The following is a 26,077-nucleotide window of genomic DNA, read 5'->3' on the forward strand; positions in this document are numbered from 1 at the left end:
TCCAACTTTAGTGTGCATGCCACTCAGGTAGGGTGACTATTAAAATGCAAATCCCAAGCCCTAGATCTCAATTCCTTAAGGCAGGCAATGACCGGGAAGCTGCATTTTTCACAAGCACCCCTGCTGCTTCTTGCAAGATTTCCAGGACCCAGACCTTGAGAAACACCGCTCTCGGCATTACGACCACCAGTACCACACCAGCTGCTGTCAGGGTGACTCTACCTCACGGCCACTCCATCTGTATCAGAATAGAACTGTGCTCCATAAAGTTTTCAATAGTTGATTTTCCAGAAGTAGATCACGAGGCCTTTCTTCTGAGGAGCCTCTGGGTGAACTCGACCCTTCAGTTACAGGTTAAGCTTAACTCCAGGTGCCTTAACGGTTTGCACCACCCAGGGACTCTATTCTGACCGGTCTGGCTCTTTCCCCATATATCTATCTTTTAATGTTAGACCCTTACCTCTTGGTTCTTAAACCAGCCAGCTTTTCCTAAACTTGCAACATTTAAAAATAATCAAAATAAATAGAAAATATTGCAACTAACCTACCTAGCAATTTCTTTATAGCTACTAAGCCCAAACTTCCCTTTCCTCTAGGTAGCATTGCTTCTCTCCACAATGCTCCATTTAGCAGAGAAGAGAGAAGTCAATCAGATCTGGGACATGTTCTTGGGAGTATATCTGAAATGTGTCTGGACTTCACATCTGACTTAGAACCATTTAGTAAATTATTTCTTCCTAAATCCATCTTAAGGATGTCGTGATAGTTAAGCACTTAGCTGCTAACCAAAACGTTGTTGGTTCGAACCCACCAGCTTCTCTGTGGGAGGAAAGACCTCCTGATCTTCTCCTGTAGATTTTACCCTAGGGAATCTTTCAGCCTAGGCAGTTCTTTCTACTCTGTCGTACGGACTACTATGAGTCAGATTTGACTCAACGGCACACAGCAACAATAAGTTCCATCTTAATTTTCAAGAAGTCATTTTACCTTCTGAAAACCTAGATTACTAACTATAAAGCCTCTTTTTTATAATATTTTATTGTGTTTTTTGGCAAAAGTTTACAAAGCAAATTATAAAAACAAACCCATTGCCATTGAGTCAATTCCAACTCATTAAGTTACACTTAACAATTTCTATACATAGTGTTCAGTGATTTGTTTATATTTTTCACAATGTGTCAACATTCTCATTCTTTCCATTCTGTTTGTTCTGTTTCTACCAATCTAGCTCCCCCCACCACCCTGTACCTTCTCATCTTTGCTTTAGGGTAAATGTTGACCATTTGGGGTAATGTTGGTCTCACATAGATTTTTTTTTTTTTTAAGGGAACACGGTACTCACAGGTGACATTATTTATTTTATGAGCCAATCTGTCATTTAGCTGAAAGGTGACCTCTGGGTGTGGTTTTACTACATCATTTAAACGGTATCTCAGGGTAGTAGTCTTGGGGGTTCCTCTAGTCTCTACTGGTCCAGTAAGCCTGGCCTTTTTTTAAGAATCTGAGTTTTTTTCTACATTTTTCTCCATCTGGGACCATCTATTGTGTCCCTGTTCAGAATAGTAGGTAGTGGTAGCTGGGCACCATCTAATTCTTCTGGTCTCAGGGTAGGGGAGGCTGCAGTTCATGTGGGCTGTTAGTCTTACAGACTAGTTTCTTCTTTGAGTCTTCAGTTTCCTTGGTTTCTCTTTTGCTCTAGATGAGTAGAGACCAATAATTGTACCTTATATAAGCCCTCTTACAGAAACCCTGGCAGTGTAGCTGTTAAATGTTATGGCTTCTAATCAAAAGGTCAGCAGTTTGAGTCCACCAGGCACTCCTTGGAAACCCTGTGAGGCAGTTCTACTCTCTCCTATAGGGTCGCTATGAGTCGGAATTGACTCGACGGCAACAGGTTTTTTTTTTTTTTTTTTTTAAAAGGCCTCTTTTAAAGTTGGCAAATTGTAGTAGAGTATTTGCATCCCTAATGGCACTAAACAGTGGGATCCTGGTGACTGGAAAATGAATTTCAGTATTTCCTGAGTTGTATTCAATTCAGGAAGGATGAACAGCTTATGTGAACCTAAAGACTTCCACCCTTTATAAAACATATTCGTACCCAGGCTTAGTCACAAAGAGACACAATAGATTCCCAGTGATGTTTCTCAGTGCTGCTGACCTTTTTAGCCTATGGAATATAGGGCCTATTTATTAGGGTCAGGTGGGAAAATGGATGGATTGTTTGTTGTTTTGGAAAATAAGTCAAGTAAAGAGTGACCTTGTTAATGAAATGTGATCACTCTCACTGTTTTACCAGGATGTTCTGGAAAATAAGATTAATTTTTCCAGGCCTGCTATGTGCTTTCAGATTCTATTTGACAGGAAATGATGATCATAATTGTTAATGAGCAGATACCAAAACATTTAAAAATCGGACTTAAGATCAACACTGCAGGCTTTCTCAAACAATCTTTTAGTTCTTATCAGTTTTCCAGTACGTGCACACAGTAGAGTCTATGGAGTACAAAAGATGCACATAAAAATGCCCAAATATGGCTACTAAAAGTGTCTGCTTTCTTTATAAGGTATAATTTTAAAACATGTAGAAAAATTAAGCTGCCAAATGTGGCAATTTGAAGAAGAATAAATAGTATATCAATAGAACAATAAATTTTTAAGAGTCAAAGGACAATAGAAAATGTTTGCTGGTGTAGTTTCTACCCAGTGCTAGATACAGTCCATTTTTAAGAAACCCTAAAATTGGGCTTTCTAATTAGCTTTGAATAATCTTAGGTTTAAATTATTCTTCTAATAAATGCTCTCTTAATTGCTTCCCACTTTACTTCATTATCACTAATGTTTTTAAAATTCTACCTCTCATTGACTCATCTATTTCTAACATGTAAACTATCATCTCTCCCTATTATTTAAGAGCTCTGGTGGTGTAGTGGTTAAGAGCTACAACTGCTAACCAAAAGGTCAGTAATTCAAATCTACCAGTTGCTCCTTGGAAAACCTATGGGGCAGTTCTACTCTGTCCTGTAGGTCACCATGAGTTGGTATACCATCAAGCATACCAACATGCCCATAATGGGAGTTCCAGAAGAAGAGAAGAGAGAGAAAAGGACAGAAAGAATATTTGAAGAAATAATGGCCAAAAACTCTCCACATTTGATTAAAAAATGAATCTACACATCCAAAAAACTCAATGAATTCCACATGTGATAAACTCAAAGAGATCCATACCTATACATATATTTAAACTGTTGAAAGCCAAAGTCAAAGAGAGAGTCTTGAAAGCAGCGAGAAAAAAGCAACTCATCACATACAAAGGATCCTCAATAAAATTAACAACTGGCTTCTTATCAGAGACCATAGAGGCCAGAAGGCAGTGGGACGACATATTCAAAGTTCAAAGTGTTGAAAGAAAAAGACTGTCATCCAAGAATTCTGTACCCAGCAAAACTATTCTTCAAAAATGAAGGCAGGGAGGCGGGGCCAAGATGGCGGACTAGGGAGATGCTACCTCGGATCCCTCTTGCAACAAAGACTCGGAAAAACAAGTAAATCGATCAAGTACATAACAATCTATGAACCCTGAACAACAAAAATAGATTTAGAGACGGAAAACGAACAAATATGGGGAAGCAGCGATTGTTTTCGGAGCCTGGAGCCAGCGTCCCAGTCAGTGGATTTTCTGGAAAAACTAGTTTCCCAGTGATGGCTCGGAGACAGCAGTCCATATCAAACCACATAAAGAAGCAGACCATGACAGCTTCTACAACCCCCCAAACAAAAGAATCAAAATCTTTCCCAAATGAAGATACAATCCTGGAATTATCAGATACAGAATATAAAAAACTAATTTACAGAATGCTTCAAGACATCACAAACGAAATAAGGCAAACTGCAGAAAAAGCCAAGGAACACACTGATAAAACTGTTGAAGAACTCAAAAAGATTATTCAAGAACATAGTGGAAAAATTAATAAGTTGCAAGAATCCATAGAGAGACAGCATGTAGAAATCCAAAAGATTAACAATAAAATTACAGAATTAGACAACGCAATAGGAAGTCAGAGGAGCAGACTCGAGCAATTAGAATGCAGACTGGGACATCTGGAGGACCAGGTAATTAACACCAACATAGCTGAAAAAAAATCAGATAAAAGAATTAAAAAAAATGAAGAAACCCTAAGAATCATGTGGGACTCTATCAAGAAGGAAAACTTGCTTGTGATTGGAGTCCCAGAACAGGGAGGGAGGACAGAAAACACAGAGAAAATAGTTGAAGAACTCCTGACACAAAACTTCTCTGACATCATGAAAGACGAAAGGATATCTATCCAAGATGCTCATCGAACCCCATTTAAGATTGATCCAAAAAGAAAAACACCAAGACATATTATCATCAAACTCGCCAAAACCAAAGATAAACAGAAAATTTTAAAAGCAGCCAGGGAGAAAAAAAAGGTTTCCTTCAAGGGAGAATCAATAAGAGTAAGTTCAGACTACTCAGCAGAAACCATGCAGGCAAGAAGGGAATGGGACGACATATACAGAGCACTGAAGGAGAAAAACTGCCAGCCAAGGATCATATATCCAGCAAAACTCTCTCTGAAATATGAAAGCGAAATTAAGATATTTACAGATAAACACAAGTTTAGGGAATGTGCAAAAACCAAACCAAAGCTACAAGAAATACTAAAGGATATTGTTTGGTCAGAAAACCCAATAATATCAGATACCAGCACAACACAAGGTCACAAAACAGAACATCCTGATATCAACTCAAATAGGGAAATCACAAAACAAATTAGATAAATTAAAAAAAAAAAAAACTCATAACAGGGAATCACGGAAGTCAATATGTAAAAAATCACAATAATCAAAAAGAGGGACTAAATACAGGAGGCATAGAACTGCCATATGGAGAGTGATACAAGGCGATATAGAACAATACAAGTTAGGTTTTTACTTAGAAAAATAGGGGTAAATAATAAGGTAACCACAAAGAGGTATAACAACTCCGTAACTCAAGATAAAAGCCAAGAAAAACGTAAGGACTCAACAAACATAAAGTCAAACACTACGAAAATGAGGATCTCACAATTTAATAAGAAAAACGTCTCAGCACAAAAAAGTATGTGGAAAAATGAAATTGTCAACAACACACATAAAAAGGCATCAAAATGACAACACTAAACACTTATTTATCTATAATTACGCTGAATGTAAATGGACTAAATGCACCAATTAAGAGACAGAGAGTCTCGGACTGGATAAAGAAACACGATCCGTCTATATGCTGCCCACAAGAGACACACCTTAGACTTAGAGACACAAACAAACTAAAACTCAAAGGATGGAAAAAAATATATCAAGCAAACAATAAGCAAAAAAGGAGTAGCAATATTAATTTCTGACAGAATAGACTTTAGACTTAAATCCACCATAAAGGATAAAGAAGGACACTACATAATGATAAAAGGGACAATTGACCAGGAAGATATAACCATATTAAATATTTATGCACCCAATGACAGGGCTGCAAGATACATAAATCAAATTTTAACAGAATTGAAAAGTGAGATAGACACCTCCACATTTATAGTAGGAGACTTCAACACACCACTTTCGGAGAAGGACAGGACATCCAGTAAGAAGCTCAATAGAGACACGGAAGATCTAATTACAACAATCAACCAACTTGACCTCATTGACTTATACAGAACTCTCCACCCAACTGCTGCAAAGTATACTTTTTTTTCTAGCCCACATGGAACATTCTCTAGAATAGACCACATATTAGGTCATAAAACAAACCTTTGCAGAGTCCAAAACATCGAAATATTACAAAGCATCTTCTCAGACCACAAGGCAATAAAACTAGAAATCAATAACAGAAAAACTAGGGAAAAGAAATCAAATACTTGGAAACTGAACAATACCCTCCTGAAAAAAGACTGGGTTATAGAAGACATCAAGGGGGGAATCAGGAAATTCACAGAATGCAACGAGAATGAAAATACTTCCTATCAAAACCTCTGGGACACAGCAAAAGCAGTGCTCAGAGGCAATTTATATTGATAAATGCACACATACAAAAAGAAGAAAGAGCCAAAATCAGAGAACTGTCCCTACAACTTGAACAAATAGAAAGTGAGCAACAAAAGAATCCATCAGGCACCAGAAGAAAACAAATAATAAAAATTAGAGCTGAACTAAATGAATTAGAGAACAGAAAAACAATTGAAAGAATTAACAAAGCCAAAAGCTGGTTCTTTGAAAAAATTAACAAAATTGATAAACCATTGGCTAGACTGACTAAAGAAATACAGGAAAGGAAACAAATAACCCGAATAAGAAACGAAAAGGACCACATCACAATAGACCCAACTGAAATTAAAAGAATCATATCAGATTATTATGAAAAATTGTACTCTAACAAATTTGAAAACCTAGAAGAAATGGATGAATTCCTGGAAGAACACTACCTACCTAAACTAACACAATCAGAAGTAGAACAACTAAATAGACCCATAACAAAAAAGAGATTGAAACGGTAATCAAAAAACTCCCAACAAAAAAAAGCCCTGGCCCAGACGGCTTCATTACAGAGTTCTACCAAACTTTCAGAGAAGAGTTAACCCCACTACTACTGAAGGCATTTCAAAGCATAGAAAATGACGGAATACTACCCAACTCATCCTATGAAGCCACCATCTCCCTGATACCAAAACCAGGTAAAGACATTACAAAAAAAGAAAATTAGAGACCTATATCCCTCATGAACATAGATGCAAAAATCCTCAACAAAATTCTAACCAATAGAATACAACAACATATCAAAAAAATAATTCACCACAATCAAGTGGGATTTATACCAGGTATGCAAGGCTGGTTTAATATCAGAAAAACCATTAATGTAATCCATCACATAAATAAAACAAAAGACAAAAACCACATGATCTTATCAATTGATGCAGAAAAGGCATTTGACAAAGTCCAACACCCATTTATGATAAAAACTCTCACCAAAATAGGAATTGAAGGAAAATTCCTCAACATAATAAAGGGCATCTATGCAAAGCCAACAGCCAATATCACTCTAAATGGAGAGAACCTGAAAGCATTTCCCTTGAGAACGGGAACCAGACAAGGATGCCCTTTATCACCGCTCTTATTCAACATCATGCTAGAAGTCCTAGCCAGGGCAATTAGGCTAGACAAAGAAATAAAAGGTATCCGGATTGGCAAGGAGGAAGTAAAATTACCTCTATTTGCAGATGACATGATCTTAAACACAGAAAACCCTAAGGAATCCTCCAGAAAACTACTGAAACTAATAGAAGAGTTTGGCAGAGTCTCAGGTTATAAAATAAACATACAAAAATCACTTGGATTCCTCTACATCAACAAAAAGAACACGGAAGAGGAAATAACCAAATCAATACCATTCACAGTAGCCCCCAAGAAGATAAAATACTTAGGAATAAATCTTACCAAGGATGTAAAAAACCTATACAAAGAAAACTACAAAGCTCTACTACAAGAAATTCAAAAGGACATACTTAAGTGGAAAAACATACCTTGCTCAAGGATAGGAAGACTTAACATAGTAAAAATGTCTATTCTACCAAAAGCCATCTATACATACAATGCACTTCCGATCCAAATTCCAATGTCATTTTTTAAGGTGATAGAGAAACAAATCACCAATTTCATATGGAAGGGAAAGAAGCCTCGGATAAGCAAAGCATTACTGAAAAAGAAGAAGAAAGTGGGCGGCCTCACTCTACCTGATTTCAGAAGCTATTATACAGCCACAGTAGTCAAAACAGCCTGGTACTGGTACAACAACAGGCACATAGACCAATGGAACAGAATTGAGAACCCAGATATAAATCCATCCATGTATGAGCAGCTGATATTTGACAAAGGCCCAGTGTCAGTTAATTGGGGAAAAGATAGTCTTTTTAACAAATGGTGCTGGCATAACCGGATATGCATTTGCAAAAAAATGGAACAGGACCCATACCTCACACCATGCACAAAAACTAACTCCAAGTGGATCAAAGACCTAAACATAAAGACTAAAACGATAAAGATCATGGAAGAAAAAATAGGGACAACCTTAGGAGCCCTAATACAAGGCATAAACAGAATACAAAACATTACCAAAAATGATGAAGAGAAACCAGATAACTGGGAGCTCCTAAAAATCAAACACCTATGCTCATCTAAAGACTTCACCAAAAGAGTAAAAAGACCTCCTACAGATTGGGAAAGAATTTTCAGCTATGACATCTCCGACCAGCGCCTGATCTCTAAAATCTACATGATTCTGTCAAAACTCAACCACAAAAAGACAAACAACCCAATCAAGAAGTGGGCAAAGGATATGAACACACACTTCACTGAAGAAGATATTCAGGCAGCTAACAGATACATGAGAAAATGCTCTCGATCATTAGCCATTAGAGAAATGCAAATTAAAACTACGATGAGATTCCATCTCACTCCAACAAGGCTGGCATGAATCCAAAAAACACAAAATAATAAATGTTGGAGAGGTTGCGGAGAGATTGGAACTCTTATACACTGCTGGTGGGAATGTAAAATGGTACAACCACTTTGGAAATCTATCTGGCGTTATCTTAAACAGTTAGAAATAGAACTACCATACAACCCAGAAATCCCACTCCTCGGAATATACCCTAGAGATACAAGAGCCTTCACACAAACAGACATATGCACACCCATGTTTATTGCAGCTCTGTTTACAATAGCAAAAAGCTGGAAGCAACCAAGGTGTCCATCAACGGATGAATGGGTAAATAAATTGTGGTATATTCACACAATGGAATACTACGCATCGATAAAGAACAGTGACAAATCTATGAAACATTTCATAACATGGAGGAACCTGGAAGGCATTATGCTGAGCGAAATTAGTCAGAGGCAAAAGGAGAAATATTGTATAAGACCACTATTATAAGATCTTGAGAAACAGTAAAAACTGAGAAGAACACATACTGTTGTGGTTACGAGGGGGGGAGGGAGGGAGGGAGAGGGTTTTTTATGGATTAATTAGTAGAAAAGAACTGCTTTAGGTGAAGGGAAAGACAACACTCAATACATGGAAGATCAGCTCAATTGGACGGGACCAAAAGCAAAGACGTTTCCCTGATAAAATGAATGCTTCAAAGGTCAGCGGAGCAAGGGCGGGGGTTTGGGGACCATGGTTTAAGGGGACTTCTAAGTCAATTGGCAAAATAATTCTATTATGAAAACATTCTGCAACCCACTTTGAAATGTGGCGTCTGGGGTCTTAAATGCTAACAAGTGGCCATCTAAGATGCATCAATTGATCTCAACCCACCTGGATCAAAGGAGAATGAAGAACACCAAGGTCACACGACAACTAAGAGCCCAAGAGACAGAAAGGGCCACATGAACTAGAGACCTACATCATGCTGAGACCAGAAGAACTAGTTGGTGCCTGGCCACAATCGATGACTGCCCTGACAGGGAGCACAACAGAGAACCCCTGAGGGAACAGGAGATCAGTGGGATAAAAAAAAAAAAAAATGCAGACCCCAAATTCTCATAAAAAGACCACACTTAATGGTCTGACTGAGACTAGAGAAATCCTGGCGGCCATGGTCCCCAGACCTTCTGTTGGCACAGGACAGGAACCATCCCCGAAGACAACTCATCAGACATGAAAGGGACTGGACAGTGGGTAGGAGAGAGATGCTGATGAAGAGTGAGCTAATTATATCAGGCGGTCACTTGAGACTGTGTTGGCATCTCCTGTCTGGAGGGGGATGGGAGGATAGAGAGAGTGGGAAGCTGGCAAAATTGTCACGAAAGGAGAGACTGGAAGGGCTGACTCATTAGGGGGAGAGCAAGTGGGAGTACAGAGTAAGATGTATGTAAACTTATATGTGACAGACTGACTTGATTTGTAAACGTTCACTTGAAGCTCAATAAAAGTTAATAAAAAAATAAAATAAAAAAATAAAAAAAAATGAAGGCAGAATTAAATCATTCTCAGTCAGATAAGCAAAAACGGAGAGAATTCATTGCTAGCAGATCTAGCCCACAAGAAATACTAAAAAGAGTTCCTTAGACTGAAATGAAAGGGCACTAGACAGCAACTCGATTGTTCACAAAGAAATAAAGAGCACTGGTAAAGGTAACTACGTAAGTAAATGTAAAAGACAGTAGAAAATATTTTTCTTTGTAACTCTTCTCTGATTTAAAAAGAAAATTGCATAAAGCAATAATTATAAAACCGTGTTGATGTACTTACAATGCAGACATTTGCTGTTTGTGTGACAATAATTGCAGGGGGATGGGAACGAGGCTAAACTTTGAGAAAAGTTTTTGTATACTGTTGAAATTAAGTTGGTATTAATCCAAACTAGATTTTGTTAAGGTGTTAGTCCCTAGGATAACCACTAAGAAAACAACCAAAAAAAAAACGGTGAAATAGACAACAAGGTAATTAAAGTGGTGTGGTAGAAAACATCTGTTTATCATAAAAGAAGGAAGTAATGGAAGAATGTTGTTGTTGTTAGGTGCTGATGAGTCCGTGCTGACTCATAGCGACCCTACAGGACAGAGTAGAACTGCCCCGTAGGGTTTCCAAGGCATGGCTGGTGGATTCAAACTGCTGACCTTTTGGTTAGCAGACGAGCCGTTAACCACTATGCCACAGGGCTCCAATGGAAGAATAGTGAAATAAAAAACATACAGGGCATAGAAAACAAATAGCAAAATGGCAGATGTAAACCCTACCTTCTCAGCAACTACAGAACATGTAAATGAACTAGAGATTACAAACAAAAGGGAAGTATTAACAGAATGGATTAAAAAACAAACATGAGCAACTCTCTGCCCCTTCTCTGGGCTATCAGATCAGGGCCTTGGAACATCTTACAGGGAGATACGATAGTTCGTACTGGGCATTCTGCCTTGTTTGGTGATATCTCCCTGTGCATTATCTCTTTTTTCTGCTTATGCATGTGTGTCAAATGGCGCCTGGCCAACTCCATTGCTATGTCTGTTGCCAGTAGAACAGAAGTGGGATCTTTCACCTGCAGCATGAGAGGGATACATGCAGCATACCATTCTGTACCAGGTGTGGTGAGTGACCCGCTGACCATGAGTGACTGATGCCCACTATTGAAGCTGATCTTACTCTCCTCTTCCTTCCTGTAAGCAAATTCTGGTCTATCCAGTGCCTGTGTGAGTCTTGTCTTCCTCGGAGACCTCAACACCTGCTTTTTGCTATTTTCTTTGTGGTGGGACTGCCTGATGGTTACTACCCCCGGAGGTAGTAACAGGTGTCACTTGCTTGACAATGACCCACCTATGTACTGTCTACACACTTCAGATTCAAAGACACAAATAGATTGAAAGTAAAAGGATGGAAAAAAGATACACCATGCAAACAGTGATTAAAAGAGAGTTGCAAGGCTATACCAACATCAGAAAAAAACAGGCTTTAAGACAAAAATTGCTGTTTTAGTTTTCTAGTGCTTGGGTCTTTTTAAACAAAAGAAATTAGTTTTTTTCACAGTTCAGGGGGCTCAAAATCCGAATTCAGGGTTGGCTGTAGTGGGAGGTCCTTCTTTGTCTACTTCAGCTTCTCATAGCCAGCAGTTCTTAGAGTTCCTGGGCTTGTAGATGCATCTGCCTCTGTCATTGTCCAGTAGTATTTCTCTGCCCCTTGTGTCTGCACGTATGTCTCTCTGTCTAATCTGCTCTTCTTATAACTCTGAAGTGATTAGATTTAGGACATACCCTACACTGACATGACCTCATTAATATAACAAACAAACAACAAAAAACTCTATTCCCGAACAGGATTACATACACAGATAGAGCGGTTAGAATTCCAACACATATTTTTGGGGACCCAATTCAATCCATAGCAATTGTTACTAGGACATTTTATGATAATAAAAGTGCCAGTCCTTCAGGTAGGCATAATAGTTATAAACTTATACTCACCTAACAGCAGAGATCCAACATAAATGAAGTGATAACTCACAAAAGTGATGGGAGAAATAGGTAATTCAACAATAATAGTTTCAGACTTCAATATTCCACTATCAACCACGAATAGAACAACTAGGCAGAAGATCAACAAGGAACTACAAGACTTAGACGCCTCTAAAAACCAACTGTACCTAATATGTATCTATAGAATTCTCCAACCAATAACAGCAGATTACAAATTCTTCTCCAGTGCTCACGGAACATTTTCCCGAATAGACCACTTGCTAGGCCAAAACACAAATCTTAATACATTTAAAGGACTGAATGTTCTCTGACCACAATGGAATGAAGTTAGAAATCAGTAACAGAAGGAAATTTTGGAAATTCACAAACACGTGGAAATTAAACAACACGCTCCTAAATAACTAATGCATCAAAGGAGAAATCACAAGAGAAATCAGAACATCCTTTGGGAATAATGAAAACAGAAACACAACATACAATAAAATTAACAGCCGACTCAACATACAAAAACATATAGAATGCAGCTAAAGCAGACCTTAGAGGGAAATTACGGCTGTAAATGCCTGCATTAGAAAAGAAGTGCTGTCTCAAGTCGATAGCCTAACTTTACTAGAAAAAGAAGAGCAAACTAAACCCGAAGCAATCAAAAGGAAGGAAACAATAAAGATTACAGTGGAAATAAATTATATAGAGAATCAAAAAACAATAGGAAAAAAAAATCAAAGAAACCAAAACTTGGTTCTTTGAAAAGATCAACAAAACTAACAAATCTTCTGCTAGACCGACCAGGTGAAAAAGAGAGAAGTCTTAAACGACAAAAATCAGAAATGAAAGGAGTGGTATCATTACTGACCATTCATAAACAAAAATGATTATAAGGGAAAACTATGAATCATTGTATGCCAAAAAATTAGATAACCTAGATGAAATGAATAATTTTCTAGAAATATGCAAGCTACTAAAATTAACGCGCGAAGAAATGGAAAATTGAATAGACCTATAAAACTTTTTTTTTTTTTTTATAACAAACAGAGATTGAAGATTGAATTAGTAATAAAGCAATTTCTCACAAAGAAAATCCCAGTCCTGGATGGCTTTGCTCAGAGATTCTAGAAAACATTTAAAGAAGAATTAACACCAATCCTTCAAAAATGTTTAAAAAAAAAAAAAATCAGAGGTGAGAACACTTCCCAACTATTCTATGAGGCCAGTATTATCCTTACATCAAAACCAGGCAAATACATCACAATAAAAGAAACCTATAAATCAATATCTCTTATGAATATAGTTGCAAAAATCCTAAAAAAATACTAGCAAACTGAATCCAGCAATATATAAAAATGATTATACACCAAGATCAGTGGGATTTATCCAGGGATGCAAGGTTGGTTCGACATATGAAAAAAAATCAGTCAATATAATACACCATAAAGGACAGAAATTGCATGATTATTTTAATAAAAAAAAAAAATACAGAAAAAACATTTGACAGAATTCAACACCCTTTCCTGATAAAAACAATTAAAAAATTGGGAATGGAAGAGAACTCTCTCAGACTACTAAGTATGTCTACAAAAGCCCCACAACTTACGATGAAAGACTGAATGCTTTTCTCTAAGATCAAAAGCAAGACAAGGATGTATTTTTCTATTCAGCATTATTCCAGAAGTTCTGATGTTGTTGTTAGTTGCCAGCCATTTGATTCGGATTCTTGGAGACCCCATGGCTGCCGAGTAGAGTGGCTCCATAGGGTTTTCAATGGCTAGGACCTTTCGGAAGCAGATCACCAGGCCTTTCTTCTGACACACTTCTGCGTGGGTTCAAACACCAACCTTTCGGCTAGTAGTCAAATGCTTAACTATTTGTGCCACCCAGGGACTCCACTGGAGGTAATAGCCAGAAAAATTAGGAAATGAAATAAAGGTACCCAGACTGGGATGAAAGAATTAAAATATTTCTATTTGCATATGACATGATTTTGCCTATAGAAAATCCTAAACAATCTACAAAATAAAAATTATTACAATAAACAATTTCAGCAAAATTGTAGGATACAAGATCAACGCAAAGCAAACCAATCGTATTTCTATACAAAAAAAAAAAAATACACTAGGAAGGAATAATCCAAAAATGAAAGTAAAAAAATAATTCCATTTACAGTAGCATCAAAGAGAATGAAATACTTAGAAATAAATTTTTAAAAACAAGTACAAAACCTGTACACTGAAAACTACAAAACATCATTGAAGGAAATCAAAGAAGACCTAAATAAATATCCCTTGCTCACAGATCAGAAGACTTAGTATTGTTAAGGTGGCAATACTTCCAAAACCGATCTACAGATCCAATACAATCATTGTCGAATCCCAGCTGCTTTTGTGTGTGTGTGTGCGTAAAAAAAAAAAAAATTTTTTTTTTTTTATAGATACTGACAAGCTGATCCTAAAATTCACATGGAATCCAAGGGATGCACCATAGAAAAAGCAATTTTTTAAAAAAAGAACAAATTTGGAGGACTCACATTTCCAAATTTCACAATTTACTGTAAAGATACAAAAACCAAGACCCTTGGTACTGGCATTAGGATACACACATAGATCAATAGAATAGAACCAACGGGCCAGATATAAATCCTTACATTTATGGCCAATTGATAACTGGCAAGACTGCCAAGACAATCCAATGAGGAAAGAATAGCCTTTTCAACAAATGGTGCTTGGACAAATGCATATCCACACACAAAAGCATGAATTTGAATCCCTACCTCATACCATATAAAAAAATCAAAATAGATCATAGATCTAAATGTAAGGTCTACAACTATAAAATTCTTACATTCATCATATTATGCTACTATCACCACTAACCATTTCCAAATGTTTTTCATCACCCCAAGCAGAAATTTAACACCTCTTCTGCTATAATTCCTTTTCCCCACCCACAATTCCTAGTAACCACAAATCTACTTTCTATACATTTGCCTATTCTAGATATTTCATATAAGTGAGATTATACAAAATTTGTTGTCCTTTTTCTATCTGAATTATTTTGCTTGGCATAGTATTTTCAAGGTTTGTCCACGTCATAGCATGTGTCAGAACTGTATTTCTCCTTATGGCTGAGTAATATTTAATTGTGTCTCTGTATAGTATCCATGGAAGATATACATACGTAAGAGTGGAGCAAAGCAAGCACCATGTATGAGTTTACAATGGAAAACCAAACAAAACCAATTGTTGTCAAGTGGATTCTGACTCATGGCGACCCCATGTGTTCCGAGTAGAGCTGCTCCATGGGATTTTCAAGGCTGTGACGTTTCAGAAGCAGATTGCTAGGCCTGTCTTCCAAGGCATCTCTGTGTGGGTTCGAACTGCCAACCTTTCAGTTAGTTATTAAGCTTAACCATTTGCACAACCCAGGGAGTTATTTCGTGAAAGACACATTAATATCTTATAAATTCTATCATAACATTAAACTGACTCTGAGGGTTTCGTGATAATGTTTATTGTGCGGAAAAGTCACTAAATTTAGAACCAGAAGACTTGTCTTTGAGTCTGGAGTGTTGCACCTACTAAGTATGTGACAGTAGGCAAATGCTTCACCTTTTTGGCCCTTAGAGGAAGCAGTAGTAAAGATGGAAATACCTGTACCTGCTTTTCCTACTGCATTGAGTTGCTGCGAGAGTCAAATGAAGTAATGTATGCAGATGTGCTATGCAACTGTGAAAGACATCTGTGCAAATATGAATAATTCTTAGTACTCATTTAATAAGCTGTTAAAGGAGCCCTGGTGGTACAATGGTTAAGCACTCAGCTGCCAGCTGCTAACCAAAAAGTTGGCAAAAAATCCAAAGCCACCAGTGGCTTTACAGGAGAAACACCTGGCAATCTGCTCCTGTAAAGTTTACAGCCTAAAAAAATCCTGTGGTGGAAGTTCTACTCTGTCACATGGTCACTATGAGTCAAATAGGCTCAATGGCACCCAACAACAACAATAAACTGTTACTGTAGAAACAGAACATGTGGTAGGAACTAACTGCCCAGAGTATTAAAAAGTAATATAAAATATAGATAAAATGAGAGAAACAAGGTGGGCATTAGAGATATTATATGTGTGTGCTTTAGTTACTTTTTATGTTGTTGACATTTTTTATAAATAGTTAAGATTTGACTTCCATTGATTTACAGATGACCTCATCTATGAAAAGGCCCAGTTGTCTTGAGACAGCTTCCAAAGTTATCAATGAATATTTCCCACCTTCATCAATATTTATTCGGATTTCTGTTTGTCACAAACCCAGCTGAGTCCATGACAGCAACCTTGTGTTTAGATATTTATCTATTCTTTTCATCCCATCCTCTCTAACTCAGCTTCCTAGGAATGGGTGAGCTCAGGGGTACTCATAAGTTTTCCCCTGGTGCCAACCCCTCATACACACCTTGGTCAACACAGAGAAGGCTGGGGTATGGGTGGTATGGAGCCAGCATGGTGAGGGGCACAGGTAAAAACATAACGCCAAATGAGGAGAACACAAAATGCCATTGAATTTCTATAGGAGGTCACTTAGAAATAAAAGATTCAGGGCTTTCATTTGTCATTCAATTTTGTAAAGGGAAAAAATAGACCTGAATAAATGGGTTTATTACATCGTTTTTAAAATAAGTACAGCTGCTACCTGCTAGGACAGGACTAAAATTTTGTCAGTCTTCTTGGCTGTTGATCCAACAATCAATATTTGTTACCGAATGTTTCTGTTAGAGAAAAGCAGTTTATGTCCAGAGTTACATGTTCAGGTTTGCATACATGTTTATCTCACATGGAAGAAGAATAAAATGGGGCTCCAAATTGAAGGGTGGAGTATAAATAGAGCTCCAAATACGAAGACAGCTGAGTTGAAGTTTTAATCTGAATTTAGGCACTTAATATTCACATGACCTTGGGCAAATCTCTTAACCCTCTGAATCTCGGTCTCCTTACCTATAAAATAGAAATAATAACTACCTCAAAAATTGTTTAGCGTATTCAGTGCCACACAAGAGGCATTTCACAGGAGACCTCCCCATCTCCTTGTGCTGTGCCTCGTCACATGCCTTCAAGTTACAACCTACCATCACTTCACAGATTAGAACTGCAAGTCAGAGAAACATGATTTCAGGGCTTTGAACCAGTTCAGTCATGGACGAGGAAGCAAAACTGAAACAGACACAAATTTTAAAAAATTTGGGTGAACTGGAACAAAAACTGGAATGGGAAAAATTATGAGTCAAAGCCCTGCTAGAAACCTGATCTCCCTCTTAGAAAACAAGGGCAGCGTACATGTTGCATAGCAACCAAATCTCTTGCCCTTTGGATTTTGAGCAGAGTCAGAAATAGTGGTGCCCTGTTCAAAGATATCAGCCAACCGTGTTGTTCTGAATGTGTGCCTGCTCTCCACAGTCCTGTCAATTACCCAGTCTCATGCATCAGGCTCCTGAAAGGACTCACAATGCCTCTTCCGAGCCTCCCATTCCAGGGCTTTGACTTGCAATTTTTCCCATTCCAGTTATTGTTCTGGATCACCCAAATTGTAAAAATTTGGGTCTGTTCATGTTTCACTTTGTCCGCCCTGACTGAACCAGTTTGAACCATTCCAAAGCCCTGCAAGACTACAGGTACTTTAATCTCGGTTAGGCATTTGCCTAATCCACAGAGTAGAGGGTTAAACAATGACTCTTAAGATATTACAAACTGTTACTAAGCACAATTGGACAACAGCAGCTGGAGGAGAAGCTAGAAGAAGCCTGCACCTCCAGGGCTGTGCCCTGCACACCAGTCAGTAATGGTATAAGAACTGCAGGCCAGACTCAGCCACGGCCCTCTAGGTCCCCATCAGTGAGCCTCAACCTCAGCAACATCACCATGTCACCAGCAGCAGCTCTCCAGAGGTTGGGGGAGGAGGAAGGAGCCCTGGTGGTTTCCCAGAATGCCAGGCCCTGTGGGAAATTTTCCAAGTTATAGATCAAAGTGCTTCTCAGGGTGTCCAGAGTCCTCACCGTGACCCAGAGAGGTGGGAGGATGAAAGACGGTTGTGGCAGGGGTCTTTGAATCATCTCTATTTCCTCTCACATAGCACCTTATCTTGTCCCACCATTCCCTGGATTTGAAACGCAATCACCCTCTTAAAAATCTGTCACATTTAGTGGAATTTCTAAAATCCAAGAATTTTTAACCTGAATTGGAGCCAGAAATCTCCAGGATCCCATTAAGATTCTAATAAATAAAATGACTTCTAAGTTCCTGGATGCTATCCATGGCTAGGGGTCACAATGTATTTTCTCTCAGTGTCCAAATACTGTCCTGGGGGGAAGGGGAGCCGCTGGCAAAATCAACAGGCCACTGTGACAGAGACACTTTGCAGATGAACAGGAACAGAGAGTGAACCACCCAGAGAGGTGCTGGCTCAGAAACTCCCTCCAGGATTGGGAGGACTCTGGCCCCTTGTTTACGGCTCCCTCCCTTCCTCTCTCCTCCTTCCAGATCAGGGGCTACCAGGTACTGACTGAATTACCTGGGTTTAGTTTTAATCCTTGGGGATGTCAATGTTGTTGCCCAGAGGGAAAGCCTTTCTAGATAGTCAGAGACTTGAGCCCACAGAGTCTATCTACCCCTACCCTACTCTATTAATGGGAGGGGGACATTACAACAATGACAATTCTTCCACCATGTTTGCTTTTGTCTTTATTGGAAACTTAAAATGTTTTTAATTACTTTGGGCCACTGGGAAAGCAGACTCATTTGTTAGCCCAAATGAGGGACCAGTTTCTATTGGTTGTGTCATAGACTTGACTTTATCTTCTGCTGGGCTGCTCCTCTTTGACCTAGATTCCCTCCCTCCTTGAAGAGCTCATCCACTCTCTTGGCTGGATTCAGGGGTCAATACCATCAAGTGGCTACCAAGTCAACAGCTCCAACCTCATGCCCTCTTCTGGAATTTAGTTCTGCATCTCTGACTACTTGCTGGACTTTTCCACTTAGTGTCTACCACCAAGTAGATCTTCAACAGAACTCTATATTCCATTTTCTTTCCTCTTAAGTCCACCCTTCCTCTGAACAGTTTATTCTGTGACTGCTCTGGTCAGTGATACATCATTCTCCCAACTCCTTGCCCAAAAATCCTGAACTCAGCCTTGCTGACTCCATGCTCCTCTTCTGCCTCCTTCTCTATATTGACTTCTAACCAGTCACCGAGTCTTACTGATTGAACCACTGAGTGTGTCTCTTGAATCCATCTCATCTTTCATGTTTTTACTATAATACAGATCTAGGGCCTCACAGTCGAGCAAGGACACTGCAGTAATTTTCTAATTAGTGGCCTTTACCCTCGTATCTTTCTCTGATTCAGCCACTGCATTGCTGTCAGATGACTTTCCCAAACACTCCGCACTTATGACTCCCTTATTCATAAAGCACTGGTGGTGCAGTGGTTAATTGCTCAGTGGCTAACTGAGAGGTTGGTGGTTGGAATCCACCAGTAGCTCCATGGTAAAAAGATGTGGCGGTCTGCTTCCATAAAGATCACAGCCTTGGAAACCCTATGGGACAGTTCTACTCTGTCCTATAGGGTTGCTATGGGTCAGAATCGACTTGACAGCAATGGGTTTTGAACAGGGTTGGTTCAAAAGCTTTAGTGACCCCCCCTTGCTTGGGTTGCCAAATAAAATAAGTACAGGATATTCAGTAATTTGAATTCCAGATAAGCTACAATTTTTATTTTTTCTATGACTATGTCCCACACAGTAATTGTTGTTAGCTGCCATCAAGTCAGCTCCAACTCATGCGATGTTACGTATAACAGAATGATGTGTTGCCCAGTCCTGTGCCATCTTCATGATCACTGATATGTTTGAATCCATTATTGTGGCTATTGTGTCAATCCATCTCATGCGCCCTCTGCTTTACCAACCATGATGTCCTTTTCTAGCAACTGGTCTTTCATGATGACATGCCCAAAGTAAGCATGACAAAGTTTCACCACCCTCACTTCTAAGGAGCATTCTGTCTTGGTACTTGTTGTTAGGTGCCATCAAGTTGGTTCTGACTCATAGCGACCCCAGGTACAACAGAACTAAACAATGCCCAGTCTTGCACCATCCGATCGTTGTTGCTATGCTTAAGCCCATTGTTGCAGCCATTGTGTCAATCCATCTCTTTGAGGGTCTTCCTCTTTTTTGCTGACCCTCTACGTTACCAAGCATGATGTCCTTCTCCAGGGGCTGATCCCTCCTGCCAACATGTCCAAAGCATGTGAGACGTAGTCTCACCATCCTTGCTTCTAGGGAGTATTCTTGGTGTACTTCTTCCAAGACAGATTTGTTTGTTCTTTGGACAGTCCTTAGTATATTCAGTATTCTTCTCCAACACCACAATTCAAAGGCGTCAACTCTTCTTCGGTCTTCCTTATTCATTATCCAGCTTTCAGATATCATGGCTTGGGTCAGGCACACCTTAGTCTTCAAGGTGACATCTTTGTTTTTCAACACTTTAAAGAGGTCTTTTGCAGCAGATTTGCCCATTGCAATGCATCTTTTGATTTCTTGACTGCTGCTTTCATGGGTGTTGATTGTAGATCCAAGTAAAATGAAATCCTTGACAACTTCAATTTTTCCCCCTTTTACCCTGATGTTGCTTATTGGTCCAGTTGTGGGGATTTTTATTTTCTTCATATTGAGGTGTAATCCATACCGAAGGCTGAGATCTTCAATCTTCATGAGTTAGTACTTCAAGTCGTCTTCACTTTCAGCAAGCAAAGTTGTGTAATCTGCATAACGTAGGTTCTTAATGAGTCTTCCTCCAATCCTGAGGCCCCATTCTTCTTCGTATAGTCTAGTTTCTCTCATTAATTGCTCAGCATACAGATTAAATAGGTATGGTGAAAGGATAAAACCGTGATACCTATTCTGACTTTAAACCACACAGTATCCCCTTGCTCTGTTTGAACGACTGTCTCTTGTACAGGCTCCTCATGAGCACATTTAAGTGTTCTGGAATTCCCATTCTTCACAATGTTATCCATAATTGGTTATGATCCACACAGTCGGATGCCTTTGCATAGTCAGTAAAACACAAGTAAACATCTTTCTGGTATTCTCTGATTTTAGCCAAGATCCATCTGACATCAACAATGATATCCTTGGTTCTGCATCCTCTTCTGAATCGGGCTTGAATTTTTGGCAGTTCCCTGTTGAAATACTGCTGCAGCTGCTTTTAAATGATTTGCAGCAAAATTTTACTTGCCTGTGGTATTAACGATATTGTTTGATCACCTTTCTTGGGAATAGGCATAAATATGGATCTCTTCCAGTCGGTTGGCCAGTAGCTATCTTCCAAATTTCTTCGCACAGACAAATGAGTACTTTCACTGCTGCATCCATTTGTTGAAACGTGTCAATTGGTATTCGGTCAACTCCTGGAGCCTTGTTTTTTGCCAATGCCTTCAGAGCAGCTTGGACTTCTTCCTTCAGTACTATCGGTTCCTGATCATATGCTACCTCTTGAAATGGTTGAATGTCGACTAAATTCTTTTTGGTATAATGACTCTGTGTATTCCTTTCATCTTCTTTTGATGCTTTCTGAGTTGTTTAATATTTTCCCCGTAGAATCCTTCAATATTGCAACTCAAGGCTTGAATTTTTTCTTTAGTTCTTTCAGCTTGAGAAATGCAAAGCATGTTCTTCCCTTTTGGTTTTCTATCTCCAGGTCTTTGTACATTTCATTATAATACTTTCCCTTCTTGATCTGCCTTTTGAAATCTTCTGTTCAACTCTTTTACTTCTTCATTTCTTCCTTTTGCTTTAGGTACTCAGACGTTCAAGACCAACTTGCAGAATCTCTTCTGACATCCACTTTGGTCTTTTCTTTCTTTCCTGTCTTTTTAATGACCTCTTGCTTTCTTCATGTATGATATCCTTGCTGTCATTCCACAACACCTCTGGTCTTCGGTCATTAGTGTTGTCAAATCTATTCTTAAGATGGTCTCTAAATCCAGGTGGAATATACTCAAGGTTGTATTTTGGCTCTCATTGACTTGTTCTAATTTCCTTTAGTTTCAACTTGAACTTGCATATGAGCAATTGATGGTCTGTTCTGCAGTCAGCGCCTGCCCTTGTTCTGACTAATGACATTGAGCTTTTGTATCATGTCTTTCCACAGATGTAGTCGATTTGATTCCTGAGTATTCTGTCTGGTGAGGTCCATGTGTATAGTCACGGTTTATATTGGCAAAAAAATATATTTGCAATGAAGAAGTCATTGGTCTTGCAAAATTCTATCATGTGATCTCCAGCATCATTTCTATCACCAAAGCCATATTTTCCAACTACGGATCCTTCTTCTTTGTTTCTAACTTTTGCATTCCAGTCTCCAGTAATTATCAACGCATCCTGATTGTGTGCTCGATCAATTTCAGACTGCAGAAGTTAGTAAAAATCCTCAGTTTCTTCATCTTTGGCCTTAGTGGTTGCTGCGTAAATTTGAATAATAGTTGTATTAACTGGTCTTCCTGGTAGGCGTATCGATTTTATCCTATTACTGACAGCATTTTACTTCGGATAGATCTTGAAAGGCTCTTTTTGATGATGAATGCAATGCCATTCCTCTTCAAGTAGTTGTTCCTGGCATAATAGGCCATAAAACCAAAAAGCCAAACCCACTGCCATCGAGTCGATTCCCGACTCATAGCAACCCTATAGAATAGAGTAGAACTGCCCCATAGAGTTTCCAAGGAGTGCCTGGCAGATTTGAACTGCTGACCTCTTGGTTAGTGGCCATAGCAGTTAACCACTACGCCACCAGGGCTTCCTAGTAGACCGTATGATTGTCCAACTCAAAATGGCAATACCTGTTCATTCCAGCTCCTCACTAATGCCTAGGATATCATCGTTTATGCGTTTCATTTCATTTTTTACAACTTCCAATTTTCCTAGATTTATACTTCGTACATTCCACGTTCCTATTATTAATGGATGTTTACAACTGTTTCTTGTCATTTTGAGTCATGCCACATCAGCAAATGAAGGTCCCAAAAGCTTCACTCCATCCATGTCATTAAGGTCAACTCTGAGGAGGCCGCTCTTCCGAGTCATCTTTAGAGCCTTCCAACCTAAGCGGCTCATCCTCTGGCACTCTATCAATGTTCTGCTGCTATTCATAAGGTTTTCACTTGCTAAATCTTTTCAGAAGTAACTGCTGGGTCCTTCTTCCTAGTCTTAGTCTGGAAGCTCAGCTGAAACCTATCTGCTATGGGTGACCCTACTGGTGTTTGAATACCAGTGGCATAGCTTCCAGGGTCACAGCGACACACGAGCCCCCACAGTATGACAAACTGTCAGATGTGGGGGAATTGGCACATACATACACTAAAAATTATTTGGTGTTTATCTGGAATTCATATTTAACTGGACATCCTGTATTTTTATTTTCTCAATCTACCCATTGTCCACATAACAAAAGTCAACTGTGCTCATGTGGCATTTTTGGCTTTCTGTCATCTGACCATTCTCTACAACCTTAATCCCATGACTCTTTACAAGGACACTTTTCCAGTTACACTCGTCTACTTTGTACCTTGGCTATTAATATTCCCCTACCCTAGAGTTTTCTTCACCCTCTCCTTACTTGTTCTAATCTGACCCTCCTGAAACTCCTCTCTGCTGTGGAACCCTCCTGACTCTTCTGAATTTTAAAGAGCCTGTAGTATTTGTTTACTACACTGCTTTGGTCTAGTTAAGAAGCCTGCAATATTAACAGTGCCTTGGAGCTTCACAACACGTAAGAGCCAGGAAAGCCACACTGCTTCTCACCTGGGCAGGAGGGGAAGTTTCACATTCCCACAGAAAGGCTGGCTTTAGTTGTGTCAACACTCAGTAAGCGAGTTAAAGATAACTGCCCCACCAGAATCCTGCAGAATAGAGGAGCAGATCTCTTCCTGGAAGGGAGCCGATACCCACGAAGTCAATGAAGGGACATGTGAGAGCAAAGCCAACATCTGTGAAGTGCACACTATTGCAGATGGAGGCCTTCTCTCTTGGATCTAGAGTCCCTCAGGTTTCCTTCATTGGGTGGACCACCCACAGCTCCTGCATTTGTCTCCCCATGATGTGGCTTCCAGACTCGGCATCTTCCACTGAACATTCTCAAGTTAATTCATGTTGTGGTTTAAAAAGTGTGCACAGAACTGGACCCCACGCTCCACACTGTGGGCCACATGCTGACACAAACAACCAAAGAACAGCCACCCCTAGGCCTGAACTCTGTGTGTCTTCTAATATGATTGAGTGTTGTTTATCAGCCCTACCATCCCAAGGTCTTATAATTAGTTTGTGATTTAAAAAAATTCCCCAAGGCTTCGAACCAGTTTAAATCAGTTCAGCCATGGCCAATGAAACAAAATCAGAACAGACCCAAATTCTAAAAATTTGAGTGAAGGGGACCAGTAACCAGAATGGAAAAAATTATAGGGGTTGAAGCTCGGGAATAGGACACTGGGAAGAAGCTAGTAAACACTTCTAGGAGCCTGATGCAGGATATTGGATTATTGCCAGGACTGTGGAGAGCAACAACACATTCAAAGTGGCACAGTCACTTGCAGTCTTTGAGTGGGGCACCACTGTTCCCAACTCTCCTGGTCAAGAGATTTGGTTGCTATGTGATGTGCATGCTGCCTTTGTCTTCTAATAGGAAGATTAAGTTTTTAGCAGGGCTTTGACCATAATTTTTCCTGTTCCAAGTATCATTCTGGCTCATTCACTTTTAAAAAATTCTGGTCTGTTCAGGTTTTGCTTTGTCAGCCATGACTGAACTGGGCAGAACCAGTTCCAAGCCCTGAAATCTCCAAATCTTTTTCTCTTCAACTCTTGGCGAGGAGGCTTCCTCTGACCGATACTTGAATTTTCAAAATGGAAATAAGTGTGTTCACATATTATCTCTATAATGTCATCTCACTGATGTCAGGTCAGCATCCAAAATCATTTGCACACAATACAGGGGAAGTCAGCACAACTGGACTAAACCAAAAACTAAGAAGTTTCCTGTATACAACCAAACACTTCGAGGACAGAGTAGCAGGGCTGGGAGTCTGGGAACCACGGTCTCAGGAGACATCTAGGTCAATTGGCTTAACAGTTAATTAAGAAAATGTTCTGCACCCCGCTTTGGATAGTGGCATCTGGGGCCTTAAAAACTAGCAAGCAGCCATCTAAGATGCATCAATTGGTCCCAACCCACCTGGAGCAAAGGAGAATGAAGAACACCAAAGACATAAGGAAAATATGAGCCCAAGAGACAGAAAGGGCCACATAAGTCAGAGACTCTATCAGCCTGAGACTAGAGGAATTAGATGGTGCCCAGCTACCACCAATGACTGCCCTGACAGGAAACACAACAGAGAGTCTCTGATGGAGCGGGAGAAAAGTGGGATGCAGAGCTCAAATTCTAGTAAAAAGACCAGACTTGATGGTCTGACTGAGACTGGAGGGACCCCAGAAGACATGGCCCCCAGACTCTTGGTTAGCCCAGAACTAAAACCATTCCTGAAGCCAATTCTTCAGACAGAGAGTAGACTGGACTGTAAGACATAAAATGATACTGGTAAAGAGTGTGGTTCTTGGCTCAAGTAGATACATGAGACTAAATGGGCAGCTCCTGTCCAGAGGTGAGATGAAAAGACAGAAGGGGACAGGAGCTGGTTGAATGGACACAGGAAATATGGGGTAGAGAGGAGGGGTGTACTGTTACATTGTAGGGAAAGCAGCTAGGATCACATACCAATCTGTGTATGCGGTTTTGTATGAGAAACTGACTTGAACTGTAAACTTTTGCTTAAAGCACAATAGAAAAAAAAAAAGAAATTCTGAAAGGATGTCCCCCTTCCTCCCCCCCAAAAAATCATTTACAACCTGGTTCAGACAGGTATTAAATTAGCCACTGTGCCCACTTTGTGTTCCTGCAAAATCTAGTCAGAGTACTCAATGAGGTGTCTGGAATTCCACTAGAGACCCTCCGAATCACCACTAAGCAGTCATCA

Source organism: Elephas maximus, chromosome 23 (genome assembly GCF_024166365.1).
Source record: "Elephas maximus indicus isolate mEleMax1 chromosome 23, mEleMax1 primary haplotype, whole genome shotgun sequence".
In the NCBI taxonomy this organism is placed as follows: Eukaryota; Metazoa; Chordata; class Mammalia; order Proboscidea; family Elephantidae; genus Elephas; species Elephas maximus.